The 17,715-nt window shown below is 44.9% G+C and overlaps 1 long non-coding RNA gene across 1 annotated transcript in view; it reads right to left on the bottom strand.

The window, feature by feature from the left end:
* The window catches only part of LOC132682216 (uncharacterized), a 105,343-nt gene that overhangs the window by 15,068 nt on the left and 72,560 nt on the right, over nt 1-17,715 (bottom strand). Inside the window, exon 2 of the long non-coding RNA XR_009611544.2 lies at nt 9,380-9,467. This is a non-coding gene — a long non-coding RNA (uncharacterized LOC132682216). The remainder of the gene's footprint in view (nt 1-9,379; nt 9,468-17,715) is intronic.

Genomic DNA, 17,715 nt, shown 5'->3' with positions numbered 1-17,715 from the left:
GTTAAGTACCTGAAACACTGCCAGGAACAATCATACAACTCAAGAAAAATAGCGTACCAATGTTTTCCTCCTTTGTATTCTCTCTAGCCCTTGGGTCACCAAGTCTTGTTGCTTCTGTCTTTGCAATGACCATTCAACGTGGCATTTCCATTCCATATCTTGTCACCATTTTAGTTCCAGCCTTGCATATTTCATCCAATTGCATGATCTCAGCTTCCTGGCTGGGCTCTTGGTGTTTGGTTTCTCCTTACGTGAATGCACTTCACCCCCAGCCCCAGATCAATATCCCCCGAACGTGGATTTCATCAAGCCATCCGCACTGCCCCAACCCACATCTCCAGGGGCTCCCCAGTATTTACAGGACAAGGCACACACTCCTTAGCCAGATTTTCAAAGACTTTTACATCTAAGCCGATGCTCCTCATCTAAGCTCTCTGCAACTCTTCTTTACAGGGGGGTGACTGCGGACTACCCCGTGAGACCTGGGAAGTTGTCATCGTGATTTTCCTGGGTAAAACTACACAATCGATGTAACCCGCAGGAGGGAATCAAACGATTGCCTACTCTGTAAATGAGGGACTCTTAAGAGCTTGGGATAACGCCAAACTTCAATCAAAACCTGTGAGTCATACCAGGGAAACGGGGCTAAAAAGTGATTGTCACTTGGCAAGCAGAAGCAAACAATGAGCCTGGTTTAGAGAAAAGGTGTGACTAGAAGGGCCAGCAAGGGGAACCCAAAGAGTAAGAAGTGGGCAACGCCTGCGTGTTAGGTCAACCGGAATGTCTATCCGTGCCTGTTGAGGGAGAACGTGATAACTCAGGGTCTGCCGCTAGAGAACACTGGAGTCACCTAACAATCCCCATCACTAGCCCATGATCCCACAGCAAGCTCCTGGCGTTTGGCTTCCCATGGACTGGGTCCTGGTTGGCCAGACAGCCGACGATAGTTGCCCCTGCAAGTCAATGCACCGCGTTCAGGCGTGTGCTTACATGTGAGTACTCAGTCTTGCTGTGCTGGGTCAACGTGAGGCCACTGCTGAGAAATGGAACCACTTCCAGTCCCACAATAATGATAACAAATACAATAAATCCCATTTCTGAGCCCGAGGAAGAGCTTCAGGACCACAGTGAACCAACCAAGGTAAACAGGTTCAGGGAAGGCCTCAGAGTCTGCTCACTATTTGGGCACAGTCACCGCATGTTGAGTTCACCACTGTGAAACCGCATCACGAAACACCAAACTATCTTCACGTGGATGCGGTTTTCTCTTCAGCTCCCCCCCCCCTTTTTTTGCTCTCTAGTCACTTTTCGCTTGCTCTAGAGAAGATCCATTCCACTATTCCTTCCTGCTGTTACTCCTATCCCGCTGGAACCACCTGTTTTAGGAAGTCACTCCCCATGAATGCTCTCGTACGCTGTGCGTGTGCCCATCGTGACGCTGCAACCATCCGCACGTGTGTTTGGGCGTCTCTACTTGGACGTGATACAGATAACCCAGCCTTCACTGAGCCAATACTGAATTTGCTTTTCCCTCCTTATGCCGGTTAATGGCACCATCACCCAAAGAACATGCTAAGTCAGACCCACGGGTCATCCTAAATCCCTTTCCTTGTTCACGCCCCACATCTAATCAGTCACTAAATCTCATTCACCCACTGTCCCTTCACGTCTGTCCACTTTGCTCTTACCTCAGGTCCTTGATGTTGCTCATCTAGACTGTGATGGTAATCTTCTAACTGGTCTCCTTGCTCCACGCCTGTTCTTCTCAAATACATCCTCCACATGAATGCTAAAGTTACCATCTTTGGATACAACTCTGTCCGTGTTATTCTCCCGCTTAAGACAACTCAATGGATCCCTTGCCTATGGGGGTAAATCCAAACTGGCCATTATGTCATGCAAGTCCCTTTATGAATGGACCCCTGGCCTCCTTTCCAGCCTCATCTCTTATCTTTTCCAGTTCCTCGAGATCCAGCCCTACAGAACCAGGAGGTACATGAGCATTTCCCTAAATGCTCATGGTTTCATTCTTCCTTGCCTTTGCTATCTGGGATTCATGCACGGTTTCATTCTTCCTTGCCTTTGCTCCTATCTGGGATTCTCCCTTGTCCATCACAACACTCCACATTCTCCTGGAGAACTATTCATTCTTCAGATGTATCTCGAGTGTCACCCCTCTGAGAAGCTCTTGATGACCCACTCAAGTGGAGTTGATCATTCCTTGTTTAGTGCAGCCATTGTACTTAATACGTGCTTTACATACTCCAGGGTGATGATTTGTTTCCTTGACCCTGTCCCTTACTGTGAAGTCCTGAGGGCGGGAACTGTGGTTTACTTTTGTATTAAGGGCACCTAGCAGAGTGCCTTGCAGCAGGGTAATGACCTAACAAAGGTCTGTCACACTGAATGGTGACAAGGAGCACACTGGCTTGGCACTGTTCCTGGTTCTGTCACTTGCCAGTGCTTTTGCCTCTGTAAGCTTCTGTTTCTTCGACTTTAAAACAGGAATAATTATACTTGGACTTGGTAAAGATCAAATGAGATAACACACACACACAGCACAGTATCCAGGGCTTACAACTCAATGAATGTTAGCCATTGCTACTATTATCCCTTAGGGTCAAGTGCAATTTCTTTGTAAACTCTATGTGACCTTTCTAACCAACTGATTCTGCGGATGTTATCCTTCTATAAACTGCTGCTGCACTCATTGCACTGTTCATTTAAAAATGTATATTCTGGGGGCGCCTGGGTGGCTCAGTCGGCTGAGCGTCCTACTTCGGCTCAGGTCATGATCTCACGGTTCGCGAGTTCGAGCCCCGCGTCGGGTTCTGTGCTGACAGCTCGGAGCCTGGAGCCTGTTTCGGGCTCTGTGTCTCCCTCTCTCTCTGCCCCTCCCCCACTCATGCTCTGTCTGTCTCTGTCTCAAAAATAAATACACATTCAAAAATAATAATAATAAAAAAAAACAAATAAAAATGTATATTCTGTTCATATTTGGAGATCCACATACTAATTTTTAGATATTGAAGAACTAGAATGTATCTTATGTTTTGTGGTATGCAGAATTCTATGAGGACACCACGTAACCCTCTTCCTTGTAGAATCCCCTCCCCTTTGAATGTGGTGGCATCTGTGAATGTGGTATTATTCCCATGATCAGGTTATGGTAGACAACACAGCTGACCTTACGAAAGGGAGATTGCCCAGGTGGGCCAGATCTAATTCTACTGAATCATGAAAAGCAGAGAGTTTTCTCTGGCTAGAGGCAGAAGAGGAAGTCAGGGGTTCAAAGCCCAGGAAAAAGGTGGGCATGCCCTTGCGGGTTTGAAGGTGGCGGGGGTCACACAGAAAGGACCTGAAAGCAGCCTGAGGACCAGAGAGTAATGCCCTAAGAGAGTCAGCGAGAAGACAGAGGCCTCAGTTATACAGTGGCAAGGATCCGGATTCCGACGATAACCCGAATGAGCTTGGAAGTGGAGTTTTCCCAAAGCCTCCAGAGGAGAGCTCCGTTTGGTCAACGTCTTGATTTCAGCTTTTTTTTTTTTTTTTTTTCCCAGATGTTTATTTGAGAGACAGAGCACATGCCTGAGCCAGGAAGGGCAGAGGGAGAGAGGGGGAGAGACAGTCCCAAGCAGGCTCCGCACTGTCAGTGTAGTGCCTGACGCGGGGCTCAATCCCACAAACTGTGAGATCATGATCTGAGCGGAAAACAAGAAGCAGACGCTTAACCGACGGGGCCACCCAGGTGCTTCTATTTGTGACAATTTTTGTTATGTGGCAACAGAAGACTAATACCTCTTTTTAAATGTCTTAATTATTAATATATTATTTAACATTACTGTCAATACATACCCACTGAGAAAACATTAATCATCGAAATAACTTTACCTTATCACCAGTAATGTCAAAATGTCAATTAGTCTTCTCTATCATCAAAAAAAAAAAAAGAGAGATTTAACAAAGATTTTAATTTGGGCAATATCTGGCATGCTCATTTTATATGTATTAAATTGCTTAAAATACATTATTCCAGAAGTGATGTTTTTATAAAACATAAAAAGGAATTACTTATAGCTAGATGCACCAGCTACACATTTCATACACCCAGGGGCTATATTTTAGTTTCAGGACACCAAAAGCCAGCTAGCAAAATATGTCACCAACTAAGGTAATCATCAAAGGGATTTACAGGTAACATTTCTTTGCATAAATTAGCATTACAAAGAAGGATTCCGTGTCACAATTCTATCTCCATGTCAACGCAGAAGATCCTTAGAAATGATGCTTGTGTTGGTGCGTTTCCAAAAGTTTTTATTTGAGGAATCTGTGTGTTAACTACCCCCTTGGAGAGACACGCTGCATGTGACCGTACTAAGAGCTCAAAGAAGCCATGAAGTGAACCGAGTTAATTTTTTTGTAACACAGCATTTCGCAGATGTATTTACCCCAGATTCTTTGCTTCAGGACAGGGCTTGACATCTAGGGACACCATCTGAGAAATGCTGACCTAAACAAGTCCCTCGCTTTCCCAGACCAAAGGTCAAATCAAAATATTAGTCCGGAAAGAAATGTTCCAGAAACTGAATCGATTAAAAGATACTCAGGAGAGTGTCTTCCCTCTTTCCCTATTGGCTGTCACAACTTTTCACTATACTCCCTAGTGTCAGTGAGCTAGAAAACTGATTTTTAACAACTATATTAATAAAATACCTATATGGCAAAATGAATCTCCCAAGGAGACTTCTAGAAAAGTGATGCCATACCATTTGTGCATCACTAAAGTGGACATGTTTCAAATATAAGTGGAGCAAGGTGGTTTCTGTCATCTAATACTTTACAACTGAATGCAGAAAACACGTCAGACTGGGGCGCCTGGGTGGCTCAGTCGGTTGAGCGTCCGACTTCGGTTCGTGAGTTCGAGCCCCGCATCAGGCTCCGTGCTGACAGGTCAGAGCCTGGAGCCTGCTTCGGATTCTGTGTCTCCCTCTCTCTCTGCCCCTCCCCCGCTCATGCTCTGACTCTCTCTCTCTCTTAAAAATAAACAAACATTCAAAAAAATTAAAAAAAAAAGAAAACATGTCAGACTAAACAGCTTTTTAAGAAAGGATACTTTTCATCAGTGATAATTAAGTCGAGTAAGGCCCCATGGAAGAGAGGAGAATAAGATCAGAATTTTAGGCTAGGATTCTTGTGCTTTTGAGTACTATAAATTCTAAAAGAAATTTCATGTAGAAAAAAATGAAAATAAATATATATATACATTTTTTACTGAATTTGAAACAGAGCTGCTATATACTTCAAAAAGGAGGAGTAACCTTAGGATCCTGTCCAAATTTCTGCTCTAAGTCAGTGGTTCTCAAACTTTAGGAGGTTTTAGGAACTACTGGAAGGCTTCATAAAGCACAGATTGCTGGACCACAGCCCCGGAGTCGCTGGTCCACAGGCCTGGGGGGTGGGGGTGGGGGGCCAAGAATGCAATTCTAACAAGTTCCCAGGTGACGCTGAAGCTGCTGGTCCAGGAACCCTATTTTGAGCACCACAGAGAATCTAACTCTTACACCGACTCCCTTGAGATTCTCACTCAACAGGTCTGGGAAAAGCTGCAGAGGTGGTTTTGATGTGTGCCGATCTCCGAGATCCCATTTAGCTCTAAAGCTCCGTGTTTGGGGATTTTTGTCACAGGAGATCCTTGTTCTGGCTCTGCATCTCAAATCCTCTGCAGTTCCCTCCCTGGGTATTTCAGCACACGAAAGCAGAGCCAGAATGCTCAGAGAATGAAGGTGGGAGACAAAAACTTGGTTTTACAGCCGTTGGCAGAATTTGCAGAAGGAGAAAGCCGGAGCCTGAAACTACAGATTCTCACTTCTCTTGCTCCCACCTCCATCTAGAACATGGGAAACGCAGCGCTGGCCTCGTGGACCATTGGGGTAATCAGAGAATGCCCAGAAGTCTGCAACTACCATACGACTTCTATGTCCATTTGTTTCCTTGTCTGTGGTTTGAAGATTCAATTTGCAATCAGCCATGAAATGTGCTCTGGAAGAGTGGTCAAGAGTGATCTTGTGGAGTCAGATAGATTCAAGTCCTAGCTCTGTCATTTGTTCCTGGATGACTCTGAGAGGGTTATTTGATATTTCTTTTTCTTTAATTTTGTTTTTTCTGAGAGAGAGAGAGAGAGAGAGAGAGAGAGAGAGAGCGCGCGCACAAGTGGGAGAGGGGCAGAGAGGGAGGGAGACACAGAATCCGAAGCAGCTCCAAGCCCTGAGCTGTTAGCACAGAGCCCGACACGGGGTCTGAAGTCATGGACCGCGCGAGATCGTGACCTGAGCCAAAGTCGGATGCTTAACCGACTCAGCTACCCAGGCGCCCCAGTTATTTAATATTTCTAAACCTCAGTTTCCTTTTCTATAAGATAAGCAATAGTTCCACCTTCTACATATCATTGTTGTCAGGGGCGAATGAGAAAATGTACGAAAAGCACACAGAGTAAGGGGTCATAAACCACAAACAATCCTTAACTACTAACAAAAATTCTATGAAAGTCTGAGAACAGGTGTCAATTTTAACGTTTGAGAAGCTAGAATTACACTAAATATTTATTGATTGATTTGTTTGTTTGTATGTTTATTATTTGGCCCTGGCCCCCCGGGCCTGGACTCACTACGATTATTTTTCAATGAGGCAGCTAAGAGAGGTTTACCTTCAACTTAGAGGTTCCCACCACCCTCATGAGCTACTTTGAATAAGTACCAAATATCATCAAATATAAGACCTCTGATCCTAAGACGCAACACTGTATTATGCGGCGGTTAAAAAAAATGTTGCCAATTAAACTATCAGATGATGCTTTCTTATCTGTACTTGCAATTTTCATTTCAGACCCTACGAAGTCACTCTTCCAGACTTCGATTTTTAAAACATTTATCATCCTTTTGCCCACATAAAAAGGAAAACATAGGCAAAATAAAGTCATTTAAAACGTTCCTACGCGGGGCGCCTGGGTGGCTCTGTCGGTTAAGCATCTGACTCTGGATTTCGGCTCAGGACACGGTCTCACAGTTGTGGGATGGAACTCTGTGTAGGCTCTGCCTGAGCGTGGAGCCTGCTTGGGATTCTCTCTCCCTTTCTCTCTGCCTCTACCCCCTTGTGCGTATGCTCACTCGCTCTTTCTCTCTCAAAATAATGAATAAATATTACAAGAAATATTCCTATGTTGTCTTCGCGCTCAGTGCCCCCATCTTCCGAATCCCTCTTTTGACCCAGAGTGTGTGTCACTGCCTATTCACTCCGTATCACCCTTGGTACCGTCGGGGGTACGGGAGAGGCAGCATTTCTTAAGAGAATCCTACAGTACTAAACGCTCTTGGGGCTGCGCTGTCTGTTGGCCTAGTTTTGATTCCTGCCTCAAGAGTACCGCCAAGCATGTGATGACTTCTCATTTTCCCCACTCCCTCTCCCATAAGCATTTGGCTCTTGGGGTTTAAAGAGGGCTTCACCCTTCCTTCTGGGAGTTGGCTGCAAGCAACGGACACCCATTTCCCAAGTTTGGACACTGCTGCATTTGAAGTTCATGGACATGTAGGTAACGACGGCTGTGGCCTGGCCAACAGACTGTGAGGCATCTTCGATCATAAGGTGCATCGCGATTTTACAGACGTTGGGGTCAATCAGGCTCTGAATGGAACCCTGCTGAGATTCCGCTCTGGTAAGCGCAGAAAACACAGGATTACTATTTAATGGCCTTTGCCTTGCACCAATTTTTTTTTTTTTCCATAACAGCTTTGTCGAGATAAAATTCACATGCTCTACAGTTCACTCATTTAAAGTGCAACATTCTATGCTTTTCAGTATCTTTGTGATGTATACCAATAAATCAACTTTAGAACAATTTCATCACCCCAGAAAGAAACCCTGGACCCATTAGCAACCTCTCCCCATTCTTCCCCCAACTCCCAGCGCTCCGGTAATTAATCTACTTTTCATCTCTACGGATCTGCCTCTTCTGGGTATTTTATATACATGGAATCACGATATGCGGCTCCTCTCACTTTGCGTAACGTCGTCAAGGTTCACCCGTGCTGTAGCCTGTATCAGTTCTGCACACCCTTTTCCCGTTGAATAATATTCAACTGTATGGATATACCACATTTGATTTATCTACTGGAGCCGATGGACGCTTGGGTTGTTTCCACTTTTTGGCTATCGTGAATAATGCTGCGAGCATTCATGTGCAAATTTTCGTGTAAATGGATGTTTTCATTTCTCCCGGGCACATCCCCAGGAGTGGAATTGCTGGGTCTTTCAGTGACTCTATGTTTAACTGTTTCAGGAACTGCCAGACTGTTTTCCAAAGCAGCTGTACCATTTTACAATCCAGCTGGCAAAATATGAGGGTTCCAATTTCCCCACATCCTTGTCAACATTTGTTATTATCTCGTCTTCTTGCTTATTGCCGTCCTGGTGGGTGTGAACGAGTATCTTCATTGTGGCCAACGCACTTATTTTTAAAGTATTTCTCCCTTGCATTTGCTCATTCGATCCACACAACATCTGTCCCCATTCCTTACCCACGGTCAAGGAAGCAAACACGAAGCCTGATTCATTGACTTGCTCAAGATAGCTCAGTTAGAGACAGCACGTCAACTAGTAAGATGCTTCTTAGATTCTGGGCCCGTTGCTCTTTCACCACACCAGGCCACTGGAACCTCAGGAGAGCTATCTGCTACAGAGTGGGGACAAGGGCGATGACAGATCTGGGGTAAGCTGGGGAGTGTGGGGAGGACGCAGCAGGGCGCCACCCCGTGAGATGCTGTGATACCGCTGCTGGCTTTCACAAGACGGCAACAGCTAGTAAACCACATTGGCCAGGAACAGCTCACTAAGATGAATCTGATTTTGGGAAAAGGCCCGGTTGTAGCTTGCGAGGTACAGAGGCAAAACAAAATCTACAACTTGCAGCAAAGTCTATGGTGCGGTGTTCACAGCTTGTAGTAAAAGGCTGTACAATCCAGGTTGGTCTCTTTTGGGCACATCTGTTCTTGGAATTATGACATTGAGGAAGAATAATATTCTAGCTCTGCCCCTCCCACCCCCCCCCACCCCCCCCAGAAGGAATAGATGTCAGCCTCAGTTGGTAAGCGGGATTCATTACTTTCCGTGTTCATGAACTGAGAGTGCGAAAGAATTTTTGCTGATGCTTACATTTTCTATTCATGAACTATCTCCTTTATGTGCAAAAAAATCAATATTTTATGAAATGATCTCCTTGGAGGTTATAAGCTCTACAGCACCACTCTTTTCTAGTCAAAGAAAATCTGCATGTTACTAAACCCCAGCCGAGCGAGGGTAAAGGCCTCTAAACGGAGAGCTTCCTTACCTCACTAGCAAAGTCAACTTCTCAACACTGGACCGTGACCTTGTGTTGGGTTTACAGAGTCCAGCAGGTCGATGAGCGTGTGGTGTATCTATTGAAACCAAAAAAAATTTTTTTTTCAGGATTTGTCCAAAAGATGCGTTCCATTCTTAGTATAGGAACAACAAAGAGATGTTATTGAGAGGGCCCACTCACTCTCTGCAGAGGCTGGTGTGGTTCAAAGCACTGGAATCCTTTTCATATCTGACACCTGCTAAGGTTATCCTGATCATGCCCACAGCAGCTGCTACCTGTGGCCCCTGGCACTGCTTTTGTTCTTGTCAGGCTTTTTTGGTTTGTTTTTTGGTTTGTTTGTTTGCTTGCTTTTTTTTTTTTTTTTAATGTTTATTTTTTATTTTTGGGAGAGAGAGAGACAGAGCACGAACTGGGGAGGGGCAGAGAGAGAGGGAGACACAGAATCGGAAGCAGGCTCCAGGCTCCGGGCCATCAGCCCAGAGCCTGACGCGGGGCTCGAACCCACGGACTGTGAGATCGTGACCTGAGCTGAAGTCGGACGCTTAACCGACTGAGCCACCCAGGCGCCCCTGTTTGCTTTGTTTTAAACTGGAAGGCAGTACCTCTCAACATTAAAGAACCTACGTCTCACAACTTTTAATTATTGTATTTTGTTTCCAAACCCCTGTCTATACTTGAAGTGATGTAGGGGTCATTGACGTACGCCTGCGATTTTGCATTTTGCTTTATTGACCTGACATAAAATCATGAATGCTTTCCATTTTACGTTTTTTTTTTTTTTTCATAAATATTTTAGTGGCTGCATAACACCCTGTCATCATCTGTTACACATTTTCCTGGCGTGGGACACGACGGTGGCTTCCAGAAGGCCCATCTATATGCTGTCTACAAGAGCCTCGACTTCGGATGTAAGGATACATGCAGACGGAAAGTGAAGGGATGGAAAAGGAAATAAAAAGAGAGCCGAAGCAGCTATACTTAACATCAGACCCAACAGACTCTAAGACAAAGACTGTGATAAAAGACAAAGAAGGGCATTACATAATGACAAAGGAGTCAATCCAACAAGAGCACATACCATCGGTAAATATTAACGCGCCTAACACAGGAGCACCTAAGTATGTAAAGCAAATATTAACAGACCTAAAAAGAGACGGCGGCTTCCAGGTTACGTCCTCGCACAGAAGGAATCTCTTCTGCTCCTTTTTATTATTTCATTAGGACCCGTCCTCCTAGAAGAAAGTTTGCATTTACCGAACACCTGCTGTATACCGCTGACTTGATGGGAACCACCCATTATTTCCCCAACTCTGCGAGAGAGTATTTTTTAATTCCCAATTCGCAGGGAAGAGAGTACCTGACACTGCTCGGCACAGAGTAAGACCTCAGCACTTGCCATCAGCGAGAACTACTGCCGTGGTCCCGCCTCCACCGTCACCGCTAAGGTACTTGGCCCAAGACAGAGACCAGAAAGGGGCCTGGTCTGCCTGACGCCAAAGGGCCTGCGTTCCCACCCACGGCTGTACCACACTGCCTTCCCGTGGCGGGGCCAGGTCAAAGGATCGAGCACCTTCATTCTCTTGCTGTGTTCCACCGTCGTCTTAGCGATTTAGAAATACTTGGTGCTGTTTTGTCTCAGCTTCTCAGGTCACAGTCAGCCTGAGGTCTGTGCTCCCAGAAGTCACTCATCGCTTATCTCGATGTTTCCAGTACATCCTGCTGAGGGTCTTTTTCTGTGCATCCCAGAGCCGTGCAGGCTTCCGGGCCAGGTAGGTCAAGAGGGCGGCCGAGGGCCTGCACGTTGGCAAGCAGCCGAGGTACTGGGCAGCTCAAGAATCCTCGCCACAGTAGGGTCTATAGTGGCTGTGGGTCCGGTGCTGAGTCTCCTCACTCTCTGGGGGGTGGTAGGAGAGAGAGCTGGGAGGAGTATTTCTCTCAGAAGGGAGACAGGACCCTGCTTGGGGAGGTAACTGCTGGGACCCAGCACGTAGGTCCATTGGTTCTTGTTTGCCAGAACTGAAGCCTGGGCTCTGAGAGAGGCTTCGGGGAGAAAGGCGCCGGCCAGAGGCAGGACGATGGACAGAGCCTTCAACCTACTCTCACCTGGCCCTTGAACTAATCCCGGGAGGCACTGCTTCCCCCTCCCTGTAGGGGACGGCCAGACGCCACGTGACGTGGCAGTGTGATGGGGTGAGGAGAGCCTGAATACGGCAAGAGCTCCCACCACTGAGCCTCTTCTGACCCCCCTCAGAGGTCTGCTAGTCTGCAGTGGCTCAGGGGACTTGCTTCTAGGGGTACAATGGCATGGCCCGTCTTCTACCCCCTTGTCCCCTCATGGACTGTGGCTTCCTCAGTCGGCATCAGCACGTGGCATCCAGGGTTCCCTTAAATACACACGGAACAGAAGGCTCTGATTCCGAAAGGACACCCCTCTTGCGCTGCTGGTGGGAATGCAAACTGGTGCGGCCACTCTGGAAAACAGTATGGCGGTTCCTCAAAAAATTAAAAATAGAACTACCCTACGACCCAGCAATTGCACTACCAGGGACTTATCCAAAGGATACAAAAATGCTGATTCGAAGGGGCACGTGCACCCCAATGTTTATAGCAACGCTATCCACAATAGCCAAAATATGGAAAGAGCCCAAATGTCCATCGACGGATGAATGGATAATGCATACTACTTGGTGATGAAAAAGAATGAAATTTTGCTATTTGCAGCAACATGGATGGCACCAGAGCATATTATGCTAAGTGAAATAAGTCAGAGAAAGACGATTATCATATGATTTCACTCAGATGTGGAGTTTAAGAAACAAAACAGATGAACACAGGGGAAGGGAAGGAAAAATAAGATTAAAACAGAGAGGGAGACAAACCATGAGAGACTCTTAAAAAACAGAGAACAAACTAAGGGTTTCTGGAGGGGAGGTGGGTGAGGGGATGGGCTGAATAGGTGATGGGCATTACGGAGGGCACCTTTCGGGATGAGCACTGGGTATTATACTTAAGAGATGAATCACTGGGTTCTACTCCTGAAGCCAACACTACACTGTCAGTTAACTAAGTTCAAGTTAAATGGAAAAAAAAGAAGGAGGCTCTGATTCTATGAGTCATACAGAGAGATGGGAATGGAGAGGGGAGCCGTCCTTCACTGAGCTCTGACCAGTGCCTTTTCTGGCACTATGCTGTGCCTCTTCATTTCCGTTATTCAATGCTCAAAGAAACGAGACTTCAAGGAAATAGTATCCCTACTTACAGATACGCAAATCGAGACTTAAAAGTAACCTTCCCAAGGTCACATAGCCAAATATTTGGCGAAGCCATGGTTCAAAGTCAACCATGCCTAATCACGAGAAACTTGTGTTCTCTCCCGATATTACAATGCCTTCCATAACCCCCAGCCTACACCCTCCCCATGCCCGACTTTACACATCAGACTTTTTAAAAAGCAAACCAGGTGTTAATTATTTTAAAATTTTATTTGAAGCTGAGAACAACTGTTTAAAGAAAACTGTCAGTGGATTTATGTACTCTGGGAAAACTGAACTGGAGAAGGCAGACACTTTTACGGCACCTCATCCGCATGTGGTCTTAACAACCTGATCCCAAACAGGGAACTCAGTGTGCTGCAGGGCCGGTGACACATCACTCACTTCCAAGGCTGTTTTCTACATAAAACTTTCCACTCGGGGCTTCCTTTGCCAGCAAGATGTAAATGTGCGCTGTCTTGTTTTGGGTGCAGGGGTGAAGTGGGTGATCTTGAACCACTCACCCTCTTTCACGGTCAACCACATACTAGTTAGGAAAGTCAGAGGGGTGGGATAAAGGAAGTGAGTTATCATTTAGAAGGGGTAACTTAGGGCGTTCTCAGCCCAGAATCTTTCCCTTTTTAGGAAAACAAAGAAGATAACGAGTGTGGTGGGGGAGGGTAAGCTCAAGTCTACCCACAGAAGTACTAACCTATCACCTTCCCTTGCTTTTGATTGAGTTGACTCTTGCGTGAGTTAACACTGGTTGTCGCAGGTTGACCAGAAGCTCTATTTGTAGTTACATTATATATCTGCTTGACTTAAAAAAAAAAAAAAAAAAAAAAAAAAGGAATAATGAATTAGTTGTGAGCGCAGTGTGTTTGGAAGACATGAAATCTCAAGACATGAAGTCCGTGGGGGAAAAGCTGATAGGTATAAAAACAGAGGAGAGGGGCGCCTGGGTGGCTCAGTCGGTTGAGCATCCGACTTCGGCTCAGGTCATGATCTCGCGGCTCGTGAGTTCGAGCCCCGCGTCGGGCTCTGTGCTGCCAGCTCAGAGCCTGGAGCCTGCTTCGGATTCTGTGTCTCCCTCCTTCTCTGCTCTTCCCCTGCTTGTACTCTGTCTCTGTCTCTCTCTCTCTCTCAAAAATAAATAAACATTAAAACAAAATTAAAAAACAAACAACAGAGGAGAACCACTGGGCTTACCTCAGGAAGCTGCAAAACAAAACAAAGCACAAAATTCCTTAACTAAGATCTGCGTGAGACTGCAATGTTTTGGGAGGTCCTGAGTAGTCAGAAAGAATCATGTCCTTTCCACAAGTAGGTCCCTCTGGATCCTAAGATGGAGAAACCAATAAGGGGATAAGAGGGGACCGAGCGATCACCAAAAAGCTGATGGTAAAGATATCTGAACACTCTCTGCATTGAAGGCTCTGCCTACATTTTGCGGCGTTAACAAGTTTCTTTACAGAGGTTTAAAACATGACCAGTTCAAGCAGTGATTCTAAAAGGAAGTTTTGTGAAATCCCTGAGGCATATGAGGCACTGCTAGGTGAGGGGATGCGGGTTTGATAAACTGGTGTTGGCTCTTCCAGAGGCTGAATCAATACCGTGCCAGATTTCTGTGGGAAAGAGTACACAGAGAATAATGGACGAGATTTCCGTAGTTTCAGAAAAGCTTGAACTGGAATATCTCAGCCAGGTGAGGGACTGGGGACTGCTCAATCAGCAGCCGCACGGTTATTATTTCTATGCATAGAAATATGCCACCATCCAACCTGTCCTCCCCCACTGCCATGGATATCCAAATAGGAAACCATGAATATACTAGATCATACCATCTGCTCTGTCTGTTCTTCCTAATGCTCTATCCTGGACCACATTTCTAAGCATATTAATAGAAGAGTACCACCATTTAACCAAGAATGCAGACTCCAGACCCAACTTCCCACTGGACCTGCAGACACGTGTGACATTTCCCAACAGGTATGGCAACAGAGATGTTCAATTTCACTCCAAGGAAATTCAAGTGAAACAATCAGATCCATTTTTCATACATCGGGCTGATGAGGACTTTAGGATGACAATAATTACAATACTGGTGAGGAGGTGTGTGGGGGGAAAAGGAATTCATATAGTCACTGCTGGGAGAAGTGTAAATTAGGGCAACGTGACAACAATTATTATTCATGTAGGTATCTTTTGAACAACACTAATTCCACTTGTAAGAATTTATCCTACAGATCTGCTCACTGAAGTGGGCAATGATATATGTAAAAATATTTTCGGAGCACTGCTAGCAATGGCCAGAAATAGAACAATAGAAGGAATGGTGAAATAAATTATGATATACCTACGAAGGGTACTATTACGTGCTTCTTCGAAAGGCTGCACTGTAATTGCAACTTAATCTAGGATATGGGAGGATACTTATTGGTATACATGATATGATCTCATTTGTGTAACAAAAATACACACGGACGTTTGCATATGCACAGAAGTTCTGAAGACCATACACTGAACTATCTCCATTCTTGAGTAGCGGGACTGAAGAATGAGGACTTTCAGTTTTTACTTTATAAACTTCAGTATTGTTTAAATATTTAAGATGAGCTTAAATTGCTATTATAATTTTAAAAATTAAAATGAATGACGGCATATCCTGTGAGGGGTGCCCCGAGCCCACTGAGTAAAGGGGAAAAGAGAACAGGCCTCAACTAGAGTAATCAGTCTACCAGGAAGGAAAAATGGGTATATTTTCACCGAGAACCCCCAGGCACAATGGTTCCACTGCTACAGAAATATTTGATTTGAAGATTCAGAACACCTATGCTGAAAGCAAATACTTACAATAACTACTAACTACAAAGAATGTCTAGGTATCTGCTCAGAATTACTACGCCAGGTAATACAAGCATGTGAATGCATATATGTATATCAAGCTAATTTTTTTCTAAATATAAAATTCACACATGCCCATTGTAAAAACAGAAAAACCGATAAAACAGAAATTTAAAGTTCTTCGTAATTCTGACTTCAAGAAATTCCTATAGCCGTTTCTTGACACATATCCAAAAATCTATGTATTCTTAAAACGGGATCATGGTTTTACAACTTATTTTTTTCCCACTTAATAGTGCTGCAAATATCTTTCTATATCAGCAGATCTAGGCCTACCTCATTCTTTTTATTTTTTTTTTAAGTTTTTTTTTTTTTTTTTTTAATGTTTATTTACAATCGAGAGAGAGGCAGAGAGAGAGACAGTGTGTGGGCAGGGGAAGGGCAGAGAGAGAGAGACAGAGACAGAATCGGAAGCAGGCTCCAGGCTCCGAGCTGTCAGCACAGAGCCCGACGCGGGGCTTGAACTCACGAACTGCGAGATCACGACCTGAGCCGAAGTCGGATGCTCAACCGACTGAGCCACCCAGGTGCCTCTACCTCACTCTTTTTAGTAGCTACATAGTATTCTGTTCTATTGATATATCATAATAAAAAAAAAATCAATCCCCTATTACGGATTTATAGGCTTCTAAAAGCCTATAAGGAGGAGCTGGGATTGGAGCATGGGGAGACATCTGTGTCACCACAGCCTGAGGACTTCACAATACTGTGGTGCAGTCTGATGTGGCTCAATGTTAGGGCTTCCCAGTACTTTAGATCTGTAACAGAACCGTGCAGTTTCTTCTACACCAGTGTCTTTCACGCTTTTTGATTGCATTTCACGCCGTGACCCAGCACGCACACACACACACACACACACACGCACACGCGCGCGTGCAACTGCAACCAGACTTCTACCTGCTATCTGCAAAGCATTGTGAAATTTTCTCTTTCATTCAACAACACAACACCAAAAACAAACCCCAAAAAACCCAATGCTGGTCAAAACCCCTAGTTTGAAAACCCTCCACTCTATCCCGGAAGATACTGTCCTTATCTCCCCAGGTAGGTGGGCATGTTGAAAAAGATTAAGGTCCATCCGAATTCCTCATTCCGGTATTTGATTCCTTTGTGAGCGGGTCCCCTTCCACCTTCTCATTCTCGGTCTCAGTCTCGTCACACCCTCTGGCCCAGGCCAGGCTCAGTCCTGTCTCTCATTTTAGCCTTACAAGCCTCCTCCTTTTGAGGGAAAGCTCTGTTTTGTCTACCCTCTATGGCTATCAATCCAAGCGCTAACATTCCTTAGACACCCAGTCCGAGTACAGCCCAGTCCGTGGTACATTCTGTCCCACGTTGTTCTCTTCCTTTTCTATCTCCCAGAGCTTAATACTCGAACCTGCATGTGGTGACACACGTTCTGTCTTGCATTGTTCCACGTGTGAAGCCAACCTCTTCAATGAGATCGTGAGCATCCTAGCAGCTGTGTGCGATTGACGGATTACGGGAGTGATGTGTTGTCTCAGTTTATCCATAAAGCATATAGGGTACTTCAAGATAAGAGCATATACCACAGCATACTAATAAAAAAGAAATATGGATCAAGAATCTGGACCAGGAGAAACTTAAAGGAGAGAAAAAGTTCAAGGCCATGGCAAGAAAAGAAGAGAACATCAACTTTCACATCGTGAAGGTCCACATCCATGGTTGTAGTTGAGCTCCGAATTTAGCTATCAATTAACTTACCTGACCATCAAAGGTAAAAGGGGATTAAAAGGAGATATATAGACCAATGGAATAGAATAGAGAGCTCAGATATAAAACCTCAAATATACAGTCAAATGATTTGCGACAAGGGAGCCAAGATCATTCAATGGGTGAGAGGACAGTCTTTTCAACAAATGCTGGTGTGAAAACTGGATACCCACACGCAAAAGAATGAAATTGGAAGTTTGCCTTACACCATATACAAAAATTAACTCAAAATGAATTGAAGACCTAAAACTATAAAAACCCCAGAAGAAACACAGGGAGAAAATTTTGCAACACTGAATTTGGCGATTATTTCTTAGATATGCTACCATAAAAAAAAAAAAAAAAAAAAAGCGCAGGCAAAAAAGCAAAATAGACAAATGAGACACCAAATGTATCAACTTCTGTGCATCAAAGGATATAATCAACAGGGTGAAAAAG

The sequence above is a fragment of the Panthera onca genome, chromosome A1 (assembly GCF_046562875.1).
Source record: "Panthera onca isolate mPanOnc1 chromosome A1, mPanOnc1 haplotype 2, whole genome shotgun sequence".
NCBI classification, from domain to species: domain Eukaryota; kingdom Metazoa; phylum Chordata; class Mammalia; order Carnivora; family Felidae; genus Panthera; species Panthera onca.
The sequence above is the reverse complement of the archived record's forward strand: the minus strand, read 5'-3'. Positions and strand labels throughout refer to the sequence as shown.